Source organism: Pan paniscus, chromosome 13 (genome assembly GCF_029289425.2).
Source record: "Pan paniscus chromosome 13, NHGRI_mPanPan1-v2.0_pri, whole genome shotgun sequence".
Classification (NCBI taxonomy): domain Eukaryota; kingdom Metazoa; phylum Chordata; class Mammalia; order Primates; family Hominidae; genus Pan; species Pan paniscus.
In genome coordinates this window covers 141535532-141550653 of record NC_073262.2, presented here as the reverse complement: position 1 = coordinate 141550653, position 15122 = coordinate 141535532, and the positions used below count along the sequence as shown (strand labels likewise).

Here is a 15122-nt window from a genome sequence, read left to right as displayed (position 1 = left end):
GGCATGTGTGTGTGTGGTGTGTGTGCATGCATGTGTGTGGCATGTGCATGTGCGATCTGGGCATGTGTGTGTGTGTGTGTCTGTGTGCTTGTTGCATGCAGCGGGTTCTGGCGCTTGTACTTCAGGGATCTGTGACCTAGACAGGCACTCAAGACCCCTCCCGGTGATGCCAGCCCCAGCGGAAGCCAGTGCTGCATCAAGGTCACCAACAGGAGCCAGATGGAAGCTGAGGCCATGCTGGTGTTTCCAGAGCTCCTGTCCTTGCCGTGGTGGACCTGGGGACAGGGTGGGAGTGGGAAATGAGGCTCGCAAGCCACCACCATCCTGCCAGAGACCCCTACTTCCAGAACCTCTGTCTAGGAGCTGGGTGGGCTCTGTGTGTCCACTGCTTGGTGGGCAGCTCCACCCAGCAGACCCTGGTACCAGATGTCCCCCAGGAGACATGCGTTTGGTGGCTCAGGGTAGTGACCTGGTGACTCTCAGTCTCCAGAGCTGGAAGCCTCCACCCTGGGGTCCACAAGCAACACCCAGCCCCCAGTGCTCATGGGTGCTGGCATGGTAAGGAGGTAGCGGGCAGGGCATAGAGCCCTTGCCCTCATGCAGAGGTGCCCGCCTGCACCAGACCCAGGCTGACTCCCCTTGATGGCAGATCATGGTCCTTCTGGGATTTCTGGGCAGGATGCCAACCTAACCTGCACACCCAGGTGCTCCATTCTTAGCCAGCTGCCTGGTGAGCTCATGGTCAACATGGCACGGATGCATGTGGAGCAGACGGTGACTCGTTCGGAGAAGCAGGGAGGTGGTGGCACAAATGAATGCCATGCTTGGGAGAGCAGGGAATACCACCCAGGGTGAGCAGCCGGGAAGGCTGGCCCGGACTTTGGACAGCAGGGGTGGCGCACAGAATGGGCACGCTTCTGTATCAAGAGCGGGGCGTGGGTGTGACAGCAATGGTCTCTTGTGCTGAGGCTGCTGGGGAGCAGCAGAGGACTAGGCACTGGGAAAGGGCTGAGGCCCCCTCTGCTCTCCCAGGCCTGGGTCTGTTCACACTGGCAACCATGTTAGAGTTGGTAGTTTCTAGAAATTTCTACAAACATGCACAGCATAAAATGTCTCACATCCTCTCTTGTGCCTTTTAAAGTGAAGTAATAGTGATTCTTGCAACCTGTTCTGACTCTCTCAGGCAGAGCCCTGAGCTGCGAAGTAGAGATGAGAACAGAGATGGGGAGACCATGGCTGCGCGGACGTCTTTATTTTTCCTGGGTGGGGAGCAGGATACACAGCCACACTGCAGTCACTTAGCTTGTAAAAATATCTCAATAAATAAAACAAACAAGCAACATATACACTGAACAGAGAATATTTTTTTAAAATGGCTAGCCAAGCAATCACGGAGAAAGGAAAAGAATAGCGGCATGAAAGTAAGAATTCCAGGCTGACTTGAAACAATCATGCAGAGGCTCGGGGGAGGGGAAGGAACTCGGGGGTCCTCTTCTGAGAGCCTTGGTCCAGTTTCAACAGAATTGTACAAGAATGCATTTCTGTTTTATTAAAAAAATAGACATTAAAAAAGGCACTTAGAGGGAAATACAAATTCAAAATCCAAATCCTCATAAATGTGTTCCTGAATCTAGACATTTTCAGAAAGAATAAACCTCCCCCCAAACATAAGACCCAGAAGAAAAATCCAAACAGAGACAAGATGACCATGACAATGTCACCAGCAAGAGGGCTGGGAGTGCCCTTCCTATGTGGGGACCGTCCTGGGGGAGGACGGGAGCCCGAGTCTTCTGTCCGATGTCACTGCTGTCCCTTCTCTCGACGCTGGTGGAGGGCAGAGGTGGGGGCCTCCTGAGGTTGTTCAGGTTTCAGAAGTTACAGACTCGAATGCATCCCAATTCCACTTGCGCCGCCGACGCGACGGACAGCCTGGAAGATACGGAAGGGGGACCGTGAGCTACGGCCGCCTCGCTCGGCCTCCTGCAGGATCGTCCTGAGACTGTCCCAAGGCTGGGTGGGACGGGACACGGGGCAGGCCCTGAGAGAGCTGGCTCTGTTCTACTCATGTTCCTCCCAAAGGACACTGGACAGGTGACTGCTACGGGGCCAGCCCAGGCTTCCGCAACCCCTGCCCCCTGGGCCAGGCCAAGCCCTTTCCCTCCCCCGAGTGCCCTTTCCTGCCCCCAAGTGCCCTTTCTCACACTCACCACCCCGGGGCCTCTCCCTGGCCCGTGCTCAGCGCAGCCATGAATGCTGTCTGGCTGTGGGTGAGCCCCTCAGAACAGGCTGCCTGGGGACAAGAGAGGCTCGGCACGTTGGCCCCGTGCAGCCCCGAGGGAGCTGTGGGGCTTCGGGCAGCAGAGGGCTGGGTTTCAGCGAGGAGGACGCAGAGAAACGGGTCAGCCGCCGGGGGAGCTGTCAGCGGCGGATTCTTGCTTTAAAATGTGTGCTTCCGAAACAATCGCAGACGCACGGGAAGTTGCAAAAACAACACAGAGATGTCCCATGTGCCTTTCACCCAGTTTCCACACATACCACACCCACAAACACACCCCACCCCCACATACACACACAGACACCAAACATACCACACACTACACACACCCCACACTACATACACACCACATACACACACCCACAAACACACCCCACCCCCACATACACACACAGACACCAAACATACCACACGCTACACACACCCCACACTACATACACACCACATACACATACCACACCCACGAACACACCCCACCCCCACATACACACACAGACACCAAACATACCACACACTACACACACCCCACACTACATACACACCACATACACATACCACACCCACAAACACACCCCACCCCCACATACACACACAGACACCAAACATACCACACACTACACACACCCCACACTACATACACACCACATACACACACCCACAAACACACCCCACCCCCACATACACACACAGACACCAAACATACCACACACTACACACACCCCACACTACATACACACCACATACACACACCCACAAACACACCCCACCCCCACATACACACACAGACACCAAACATACCACACGCTACACACACCCCACACTACATACACACCACATACATATACCACACCCACAAACACACCACGCCTCCACATACACACACACACACCACACAAACATACCACACGCTACACACACCCCACACTACATACACACCACATACACATACCACACCCACAAACACACCCCACCCCCACATACACACACAGACACCAAACATACCACACACTACACACACCCCACACTACATACACACCACATACACACACCCACAAACACACCCCACCCCCACATACACACACAGACACCAAACATACCACACACTACACACACCCCACACTACATACACACCACATACACACACCCACAAACACACCCCACCCCCACATACACACACAGACACCAAACATACCACACGCTACACACACCCCACACTACATACACACCACATACACATACCACACCCACAAACACACCACACCTCCACATACACACACACACACCACACAAACATACCACACGCTACACACACCCCACACTACATACACACCACATACACATACCACACCCACAAACACACCCCACCCCCACATACACACACAGACACCAAACATACCACACACTACACACACCCCACACTACATACACACCACATACACACACCCACAAACACACCCCACCCCCACATACACACACAGACACCAAACATACCACACACTACACACACCCCACACTACATACACACCACATACACACACCCACAAACACACCCCACCCCCACATACACAGACACCAAACATACCACACGCTACACACACCCCACACTACATACACACCACATACATATACCACACCCACAAACACACCACGCCTCCACATACACACACACACACCACACAAACATACCACACGCTACACACACCCCACACTACATACACACCACATACACATACCACACCCACAAACACACCCCACCCCCACATACACACACAGACACCAAACATACCACACACTACACACACCCCACACTACATACACACCACATACACACACCCACAAACACACCCCACCCCCACATACACACACAGACACCAAACATACCACACACTACACACACCCCACACTACATACACACCACATACACACACCCACAAACACACCCCACCCCCACATACACACACAGACACCAAACATACCACACACTACACACACCCCACACTACATACACACCACATACACATACCACACCCACGAACACACCCCACCCCCACATACACACACAGACACCAAACATACCACACGCTACACACACCCCACACTACATACACACCACATACACATACCACACCCACAAACACACCACACCTCCACATACACACACAGACACCAAACATACCACACGCTACACACACCCCACACTACATACACACCACATACACATACCACACCCACAAACACACCCCACCCCCACATACACACACACCACACAAACATACCACACGCTACACACACCCCACACTACATACACACCACATACACATACCACACCCACGAAAACACCCCACCCCCACATACACACACACAAACATACCACACGCTACACACACCCCACACTACATACACACCACATACACACACCCACAAACACACCCCACCCCCACATACACACACAGACACCAAACATACCACACACTACACACACCCCACACTACATACACACCACATACACATACCACACCCACGAACACACCCCACCCCCACATACACACACAGACACCAAACATACCACACGCTACACACACCCCACACTACATACACACCACATACACATACCACACCCACAAACACACCCCACCCCCACATACACACACAGACACCAAACATACCACACACTACACACACCCCACACTACATACACACCACATACACACACCCACAAACACACCCCACCCCCACATACACACACAGACACCAAACATACCACACACTACACACACCCCACACTACATACACACCACATACACATACCACACCCACGAACACACCCCACCCCCACATACACACACAGACACCAAACATACCACACGCTACACACACCCCACACTACATACACACCACATACACATACCACACCCACGAACACACCCCACCTCCACATACACACACAGACACCAAACATACCACACGCTACACACACCCCACACTACATACACACCACATACACATACCACACCCACAAACACACCCCACCCCCACATACACACACACCACACAAACATACCACACGCTACACACACCCCACACTACATACACACCACATACACATACCACACCCACGAAAACACCCCACCCCCACATACACACACACACAAACATACCACACGCTACACACACCCCACACTACATACACACCACATACACACACCCACAAACACACCCCACCCCCACATACACAGACACCAAACATACCACACACTACACACACCCCACACTACATACACACCACATACACATACCACACCCACAAACACACCCCACCCCCACATACACACACAGACACCAAACATACCACACGCTACACACACCCCACACTACATACACACCACATACACATACCACACCCACAAACACACCCCACCCCCACATACACACACAGACACCAAACATACCACACACTACACACACCCCACACTACATACACACCACATACACACACCCACAAACACACCCCACCCCCACATACACACACAGACACCAAACATACCACACACTACACACACCCCACACTACATACACACCACATACACATACCACACCCACGAACACACCCCACCCCCACATACACACACAGACACCAAACATACCACACGCTACACACACCCCACACTACATACACACCACATACACATACCACACCCACAAACACACCACACTTCCACATACACACACAGACACCAAACATACCACACGCTACACACACCCCACACTACATACACACCACATACACATACCACACCCACAAACACACCCCACCCCCACATACACACACACACCACACAAACATACCACACGCTACACACACCCCACACTACATAAACACCACATACACATACCACACCCACGAAAACACCCCACCCCCACATACACACACACACAAACATACCACACGCTACACACACCCCACACTACATACACACCACATACACACACCCACAAACACACCCCACCCCCACATACACAGACACCAAACATACCACACACTACACACACCCCACACTACATACACACCACATACACATACCACACCCGCGAACACACCCCACCCCCACATACACACACAGACACCAAACATACCACACGCTACACACACCCCACACTACATACACACCACATGCACATACCACACCCACAAACACACCATACCCCCACATACACAAACACACACCACACAAACATACCACACGCTACACACACCCCACACTACATACACACCACATACACATACCACACACACAAACACACCACACCCCCACATACACACACCACACAAACATACTACACACCTACACACACCCCACACTGTACATACACACCACATACAAATACCACACACAAACACACCACACTGCCACATACACACACAAACTACATACACCACACACCACACAAACACACCACACCCCTCCCACACACAAACACATCACACACACCACACACCACACAAACATACCACACGCTACACACACCCCACACTACATAAACACCACATACACATACCACACCCACAAACACACCCCACCCCCACATACACAAACACCAAACATACCACACACTACACACACCCCACACTACACACACACCACATACACATACCACACCCACGAACACACCCCACCCCCACATACACACACAGACACCAAACATACCACACACTACACACACCCCACACTACATACACACCACATACACATACCACACCCACGAACACACCCCACCCCCACATACACAAACACCAAACATACCACACACTACACACACCCCACACTACACACACACCACATACACATACCACACCCACGAACACACCCCACCCCCACATACACAAACACCAAACATACCACACACTACACACACCCCACACTACATACACACTACATACACATACCACACCCACAAACACACCACACCTCCACATACATACACACACACCACATAAACATACTACACACTACACACACCCCACACTGTACATACACACCACATACACAAACACATACCACACACAAACACACCACATCCCCACATACACACACACACCGCACACCACAAACACACTGCATACTACACACACCCCACACACTGCACAAACATACCACATACATATCCACACAGACAACATACCACATGGTATATTATATACCACATTATATGCCACACATACAGTGGTGTCGCCACGTCACACCCAGGCATCTGGCACCAGTATGGACCAAGAGCTTATTCACATGTCACTCGTGTGGGTGTGTGTGGTGTGGGGTATGTATGTGTGGTATATAGTGTGTAGTGTACATGGTATGTTGTATGTGTGTGCGTGTGTGTGTATGTGGTATGTGTGGTGTGTGCAGTGTGTGGTATGTTTGTGTGGTGTGTGGTGCATGTGGTTTGTGTTTGTGTGTATGTGGGGGTGTAGTGTGTTTGTGTGTGTGGTGTGTGTGTATGTGGTGTCTATGTACAGTGTGAAGTGTGTGTGTAGTGTGTGGTATGTATGGTGCATGGTGTATGTGGTGTGTGTTTGTGTGGGGGATTGTGGTATTTTGTGTGTGGGGGTATATGTGTACAGTGTGGCATGTGTATGTGTGTGTGGTGTGGGGTATGTATATGTGGTATATAGTGGGTAGTGTGTACGGTATGGTATCTATGTGTATGTGTATGTGGTATGTCTGTGTGTGTGGTATGTTTGTATGGTGTGTGGTGTATGTGGCTTGAGTTTGTGTATGTGGGGGTGTGGTGTGTTTGTGTGGTATGTGTTTGTGTCTGTGGTGTGTATGTACAATGTGGGGTGTGTGTGTAGTGTGTGGTATGTTTGTGTGCCGTGTGATGTGTGTTTGTGTGTGGTGTAGGTGGTGTGTGTTTGTAAGTGGGGGGTGTAGTGTGTTTGTGTGGTGTGTGTGTATGTGGTGTGTATGTACAGTGTGGGGGGGGTGTGTGTAGTGTGTGGTATATTTGTGTGGCGCGTGGTGTGTGTTTATGTGTGTACGTGGGTATGTGGAGTGTTTGTGTGTTTTTGTGTGTGTATTGTGTGCGTTTATATGTGTGTTTGTGTGTGTATTGTGTGCGTTTGTGTGTGTATTGTGTGCGTTTGTGTGTGTGTGTGAGTGGTGTATGTGTACTTCCTGCAGTTTCATCATGCGTGTTGTTTCTTGCACCCCTCACTATGATCAAGACACACAATTCTTCCAGCCCCACAAGGTCCCCTCATGCCACACAAGTGACTTCTAAGCGCACTTGTGGGCCAAACTGTGGGTGTGCCAGGCTTGGTGCAGCTCTGGGGCTGCAACCAGCTGTCCCGGGAGCGCTTTGGGGAAAGAACCCACTCAGGCGCTACCCAGAGCCTGGTTCCCACCTGCAGGAGGAGGAGACACAGGCAGGAGGAAAGTCCAGGTCCTCCAGGAAGCCGGGGTGGGGACCCCAATCCCGCGCCTCCCTCTGTGCCTGCCAAGCTCAAAGAGAAGGTGCTGAGAGGTGGCCGGGGCCAGCGTCTGAGACCCAGGGTGCACAGGGATGTGGTGTCATAAGCCCAAGGTCTTGGGGCACCTCAGTAGGTCCCACAGGGCAGGGGACACGCCACTGGCCTCAGCACCTGGTCGGGAGTGTGGCGAACACAGGTGGGCCCCGCGCCGCGCCTCAGGGCCGCTTCTGCCACACACCCAGGCCAGCCTGCAGCAGCCCCCAGGCTGTGTTGCTGTCCTGCCAGGAGACCTGAGCTCTAGCAGGGATCGCTGAAGACTGGCCCTGAGACCTGGGGCCTTTACTGCTCACCACAGGGCCTGGCCGTGTAAGTGCTCACTCCCACACCTCTTGCACAAACATGAGAACAGCCAGTTGACCTGCAGAGCTCGTGGGAGGTGAGTGTTCAGCGAGAATTACTGGAGAGCTCCCCTGAGCCAAGGGGCAAACCAGCGCGACGAGACCCTCCTCCCGCAGAGGGGCTGAGCGTGGTGGGAGGGGTGGGTGTCAGCCCAGAGGCAGGCATGGGCTCCCCAAGGCGGCTGCCAGGAGAGGGGTCACCGTGAGGATTCTGCCACAGGGAAGGAGGTCCAGGGAGGCCCCAGGCACTGGGGGGAGGATGTGGAAGCTGGAGGGACGGGTGACGTGGTGCTCGGTGACATCCCGTGTGTGTGTCTGTGAGTGTGCCCACTAGTGTGAGTGTGAGTGTATGAAAGAATGTCCAGTGTGTGTCCATGTGCAAGTTGTGTAAATTGTGTGAGCGTGTGCATCGTGTAAGTTGGCCTGTGTGTGTGCCAGTGTGCATGCGTGTGTCTGTGTGAGCATGTGCATCCATGAGTGGGTCTGTGTGTCCCTGTGGGAGTGTCAGTATGCATGTGTATGTCTGTGTGTGTGTGAAGCCATGTGAGTGCGTGTGTTTTCCCGTGGAAGTGCTAGTGTGCATGTTTGTAAGTGTGTACATCCACGTGAGTGGGTCCATGTGTCAGTGTGTGTGTGTAAGCATGTACATCCTCCTGAGTGGGTCTGTGTGTGTGTCCCTGTGGGAGTGTCAGTGTGCATGTTTTTGTGTGGGTGTGTGCATCTGTGTGCGTGGGTCTGTGTCCCTGTGGGCGTGGGTGTCTGATGTTGCACAGCAGTGTGCAGGGGGGACGTGTGGTTCCGCTCCTTCACCCCCAGCCCTCTCCCAACCCCCAGCCCCAGGCTTCACCCCAGCAGCCTACATCCTCAGAGACCTCCAGGAACCTTTGTTGAACCAAGGCAACGGTCTGAAAAAGCCAAGACATATTTTCCCTGAAACCCATGCATAGGAAAACCACACACACACACACACACACACACACACACACACACACGTACACACACTTTTTTCAAAGTTCAGAGCACTCCAAATATTTAAGCCTTTTTTAAGTGGTCCTGGGCAGAAAGTCAAAGGCTGCTCTCTCTTGGAGAATGTGGTTGTAATTAGATAATTAATAAGGGGGGGGGGTAGAGAAAGCTAAATGGAAGCCTTCCTCAGTGGGAGGAAATAATTACCACAGCTTTTGATATATGAGCTGAACCAACCCTCCAAGGGGAAATACTGTATCACCCACGAAAAGCCAAAAATGACAGGGGCCGTTCCCTGGCCAGTGGTGGGTTTCAGGGTTTGCTTCACATGCCCGAGGGGACCCAGGCTCAGGCAGAAACGGGCGGCAGGTTCATTAGTCTTCTTGACCGAGAGCCTCCGGGCCTGGCCCCCTTGATGTCACCCTGACCCCAGCCATGTCTGCTGACATGGGCCGTGTTCTCTGCAACAAATGTAAAACATCTGGGGCTGGGGAGTGCCTCCTGCATACACAGGCCACCTGGAACTGTGTGCATGCGTGCTGCGTGCAGTTACCTCCCTGTATCTGCCTGCCTGGCCCAGGAGTCGGGGGATGGGTGGAGCTGCAAAGCTGTGGCTGGACCAAGAGAGTGCCTCAGTTGTGTCTTCCACACCAGACCGGGGCCCTAATGAGCAGGTGAGAGGCCCCATTCAACTCTATATCCCCAAGGCCTAACAAAGGGACAGAAGCATTACGGAAAAGGCGAGGGAGGCAGGGTGGGCCAAGGGAAAGGCGTTTTACTCTACGACCATTTATCCATCTCCTCACCTGCCCGCGCAGCCAGCCGCCCACCCACCTGCTTCTTTCTTCCTTCCTTCCTTTCTTTTCTTTCTTTCTTCTTTCTTTTTCTTTCTCTCTTCCTTCCTTCCATCCATCCATTTCTTCATTGATCCATTCATTGATGTACCACCCGTCCTTCATTCCCTCCACCCATCCATTCATCTATCCATCCTTCCTTCCTTTTATCCATTTATCCTTTCACCAATTCATTCATTTTTCCCTCCCTTCCTTCCGCTTCCTTCCCCCTTCCTCCCTTCTTTCTTTCCTCCCTTTCTTCCTTCCATTCCTGCAACATAATTGAGCATCTATCATGTGCCAAGAATGCTGCTAGTTGTTGAAAAAGCTGAGATGGATCAGAGAAATGTAGCAGGGCAGAAGCATGTTTGTAAGCAACTAGAACACAGGGAAGACACGGATCACTTTTTAAAGTGCAGGTAGACTCTACAACAGAAAGGGAAGGGCAAAGTACCATGGACACCGTTGGACAGTCAGAACCAGCATGGCAGGGAAGGGTGGGGGGTGAGCACACATGTGAAATCTCCTCTAGTCAGACACACACACACGAACACGCACACAGACACACACCCATCCCACACATACCCCACATCACACACACTCCACATCACACACACCTCACATTAGACACACACCTCACATCACACACACACTACCTCAAACATACCTCACATCACACACCCCACATCACACACCCCACATCACACACATACCCCACATCACACACACACTACCTCAAACATACCTCACATCACACACACTACATCACACACACACCTCAAACATACCTATCACACACCCCACATCACACCCCACATCACAAGCACACACACCTCAAACATACCTCACATCACACACCCCACATCACACACACACCTCAAACATACCTCACATCACACACCCATCACACACACACTACCTCAAACATACCTCACATCACACACACATCACACATCCCACATCACACACACACACACACCTCACATTAGACACACCCCCCACATCACACACACACTACATCAAACACACCTCACATTATGCACATACCCATCACACACACCCATCACACACACACTACATCACACACACCTCACATCACACACACCCCACATCACACACACCTCACATCACACACCCCACATCACACACACTACGTCGCACACACACCTCACATCACACACACCTCACATCACACACACACCCCACATCACACACCCCACATCACACACAATACATCACACACATACCTCACACACACACCCCACATCACACACACATCACACACACCCATCACACTCACTCCACATCACACATGCCCCATATCACACACACACTACATCACACACACCTCACATTAGACACACACCCCACATCACACACATACTCCACATCACACACCCCACATCACACACACCTCACACACACCCCATATCACACACACCCATCACACACACATCACACACACACACCATCACACACCTCATATCACACACCTCACATCATGCACAACTCATATCACACACACTACAACACACACAACTCACATTACACAACCCCACATCACACACACATGCACACACCACACACACACCCCATACTACATCCACACCTACATCACTCACACTCCACATCACACACACACCTCACACCACACACATACCCCAATTCACATACATCCCATATCACACACATATCACATCACACACACACCCTGATTAACACAAACCCCACACTACACACATACATACACCACACACTCCAATTCACACAAACCCAACACCACACACCCCCTACACCACACATACACATCACACACACATACTCCATATCACACATACCCCATATCACACACACCCCAATTCATACAAACTCCTTACCACACACATCACACACACACGTACTCCACATCACACATACCCCATATCTCTCTCTCTCGCACACACACACACACCATTACACACCCCTGAGGTTCTGCCAGGGGACCCTGGAGGGGCAAAAGTGAGGATCAGGGGTCAGAATCTGGCCACAGAAGCGTGGGCTGTGACCATCGTCCACAGCATGGAGCGGATGTCCAGGACATTCATTACCCTGAGCTTTCCCTGCCTTTCCTCAGCCCCTGGCATCACAGCGGAGGAGGCTTTGCCTCCACAGGACCCTGGCATCCCCCAGTTCATGCAAAAATGCTCTCACCCCCACCTCCTCTCCCTCCCCCACCACACCCTCAACCCTGGGCTTCCAGATGCTCAGGGCTAGGGAACGTGTCAGGGTGAGATCACAGCAGAGTTCACAGACATGGAGAAGTCCCAGCTGCCAGCCACCCCCATGGGTCTTGATGGGTCCTGGCCACCCCACAAAGCCACTCCTCTCTTCTCCTGAGTGCCTGGTGGGCGCGGTCCTTCAGTGGGGGCTCTCTGTCCCCTGCCGAGTCTGGACCCAGCCTCCTGACCCCTCAGACACCCACCTCAGCCACCCCGAGTCAACCAGAGGTATGGAACCGCTCAGCGTGGTCAGCGAGACCTCCCATCGGCGTGAGTGCACAACAGACAAGGAGATACCCCAGGGACCCGAGGGCCACTCAGGGGGCACCTCCAGGCTGAACGCCTAGCAGAGGCCTCTGCACAGGGATCCAGCCTCAGAGCAGCAGAATTCACCCACTGAGGAGGAGCCTGGAGAAAACCAGAATTGTCTGCTTCAAAAAAAGGAACCATTAGGAAACAAAACAAGGACTGCTGGAAACAACAAAACAAATAGAAGGAGAAGTTTTTCAAAATTTAAAAATGAAGAAAAACAAATACATCAGAGAGTGCTCCTGGAAGTCTCCCAGAATGCTGAGCAAAAGGCAAAGGAGGCCGGCACGGTGGCTCACACCTGGAATCCCAGCACTTTGGGAGGCCAAGGCAGGTGGATCACTTGAGGTCAGGAGTTTGAGACCAGCCTGGCCAACATGGTGAAACCCTCTCTCTACTAAAAATACAAAAATTAGCCAGCATGGTTGGCACGTACCTGTAATCCCAGCTACTCCAGAGGCTGAGGCAGGAGAACACTTGAACCTGGGAGGCAGAGGTTGCAGTGAGCTGAGATTGCCACTGTACTCCAGCCTGGGCAATGGAGTGAGACTCCGAAAAAAAAAAAAGCCGGGGGGAAGGAGAAAGGATAGGGCAGAAACGATCAGAAAAAATGGCAGAGGAACGTGTCTCCACGTTCAGGATTATCTTCAGATTATCAGGATAATCTTCAGACTAAAAGGGAACACCAAGTTCCAGGAAGGAAAACAAGAGGAGGGGCAACCCAGCTGAATCACAGAGAAATCTCTGGGCTCTAAGAGTAGGGCAACCTCCTACGGCTTCCAGACCTAGAAAACCAGCAGATGCATGCTGGCTTCCAAACAAGCTCACCACCCCTACTCAGTGACACTCCCAGAATGTCCAGAGTGTTGGTGGAAAGAGCAGGGCAGCCCCAAAAGTCCATACCCAGCGAGTCCAGGGACCATGCGGGAGAGCGAGAGAAGCAATGCAGCTGCAGAATGTGCACCGCTCAGCAGCTGCTCCAGGGAAATTCCACTAGAAATGCCTTCTGTCCAAAGGAAAGGTATTCCTGGGGCTTCTTTCTCTGCAAGTACGACAACAAATGATGGACTAATCCCCCAGTGAAAAACAAACAAATAAGAATGTTGGGGAGAAGGAAAGGGGCTGTAAGGAAAATCTTGAGAGGCCCACGGTCAACTGGGGGCAGGAGTCCAGGGGGTGTGCAACCCCTACAGCTTCTGGCCACACCGGGCACATCTGTGGGTCCCCGGTCACTCCAAGCTTCTGTCTGCCCAGTCACACAATGAATAAGGACAGCAGGAGCCAGACTGACACCAGGCAGTCGGATTCGTGAACTCACACTCTTAATTCTCATGCTGTCCGAGTTACCAAACTCATCCAAGAAAAAGCAGGAAACCCAAATGGATCGATAGCCATCAGACATGTGGACCAGGTTACAAAGGTCTGTATCTAAGCCACGAAGAATAACAAACCCGCTTGTTTTATAAGAGAATTAAATAGAACTTTCTATGAACAGATAATTCCCATCTATATTAAACTATTCCAGAATTTAAAGATGAAGGACCACTTCCCATTTTATTATTTAGTTATATTTCTTTCTTTCTTTCTTTGTAAAGACTTTATTTTTTTAGAGCACTT

The 15122-nt window shown here is 51.9% G+C and overlaps 1 protein-coding gene across 1 annotated transcript in view; it reads right to left on the bottom strand.

Moving 5' to 3' along the window:
* Nucleotides 1–1235: 1235 nt before the first annotated feature.
* Nucleotides 1236–15122, bottom strand: part of TWIST2 (twist family bHLH transcription factor 2) — a 66873-nt gene continuing 52986 nt past the window's right edge. Inside the window, exon 2 of the mRNA XM_008965756.5 lies at nucleotides 1236–1929. The gene's annotated coding sequence lies outside the window, so the exon portion shown is untranslated. The remainder of the gene's footprint in view (nucleotides 1930–15122) is intronic.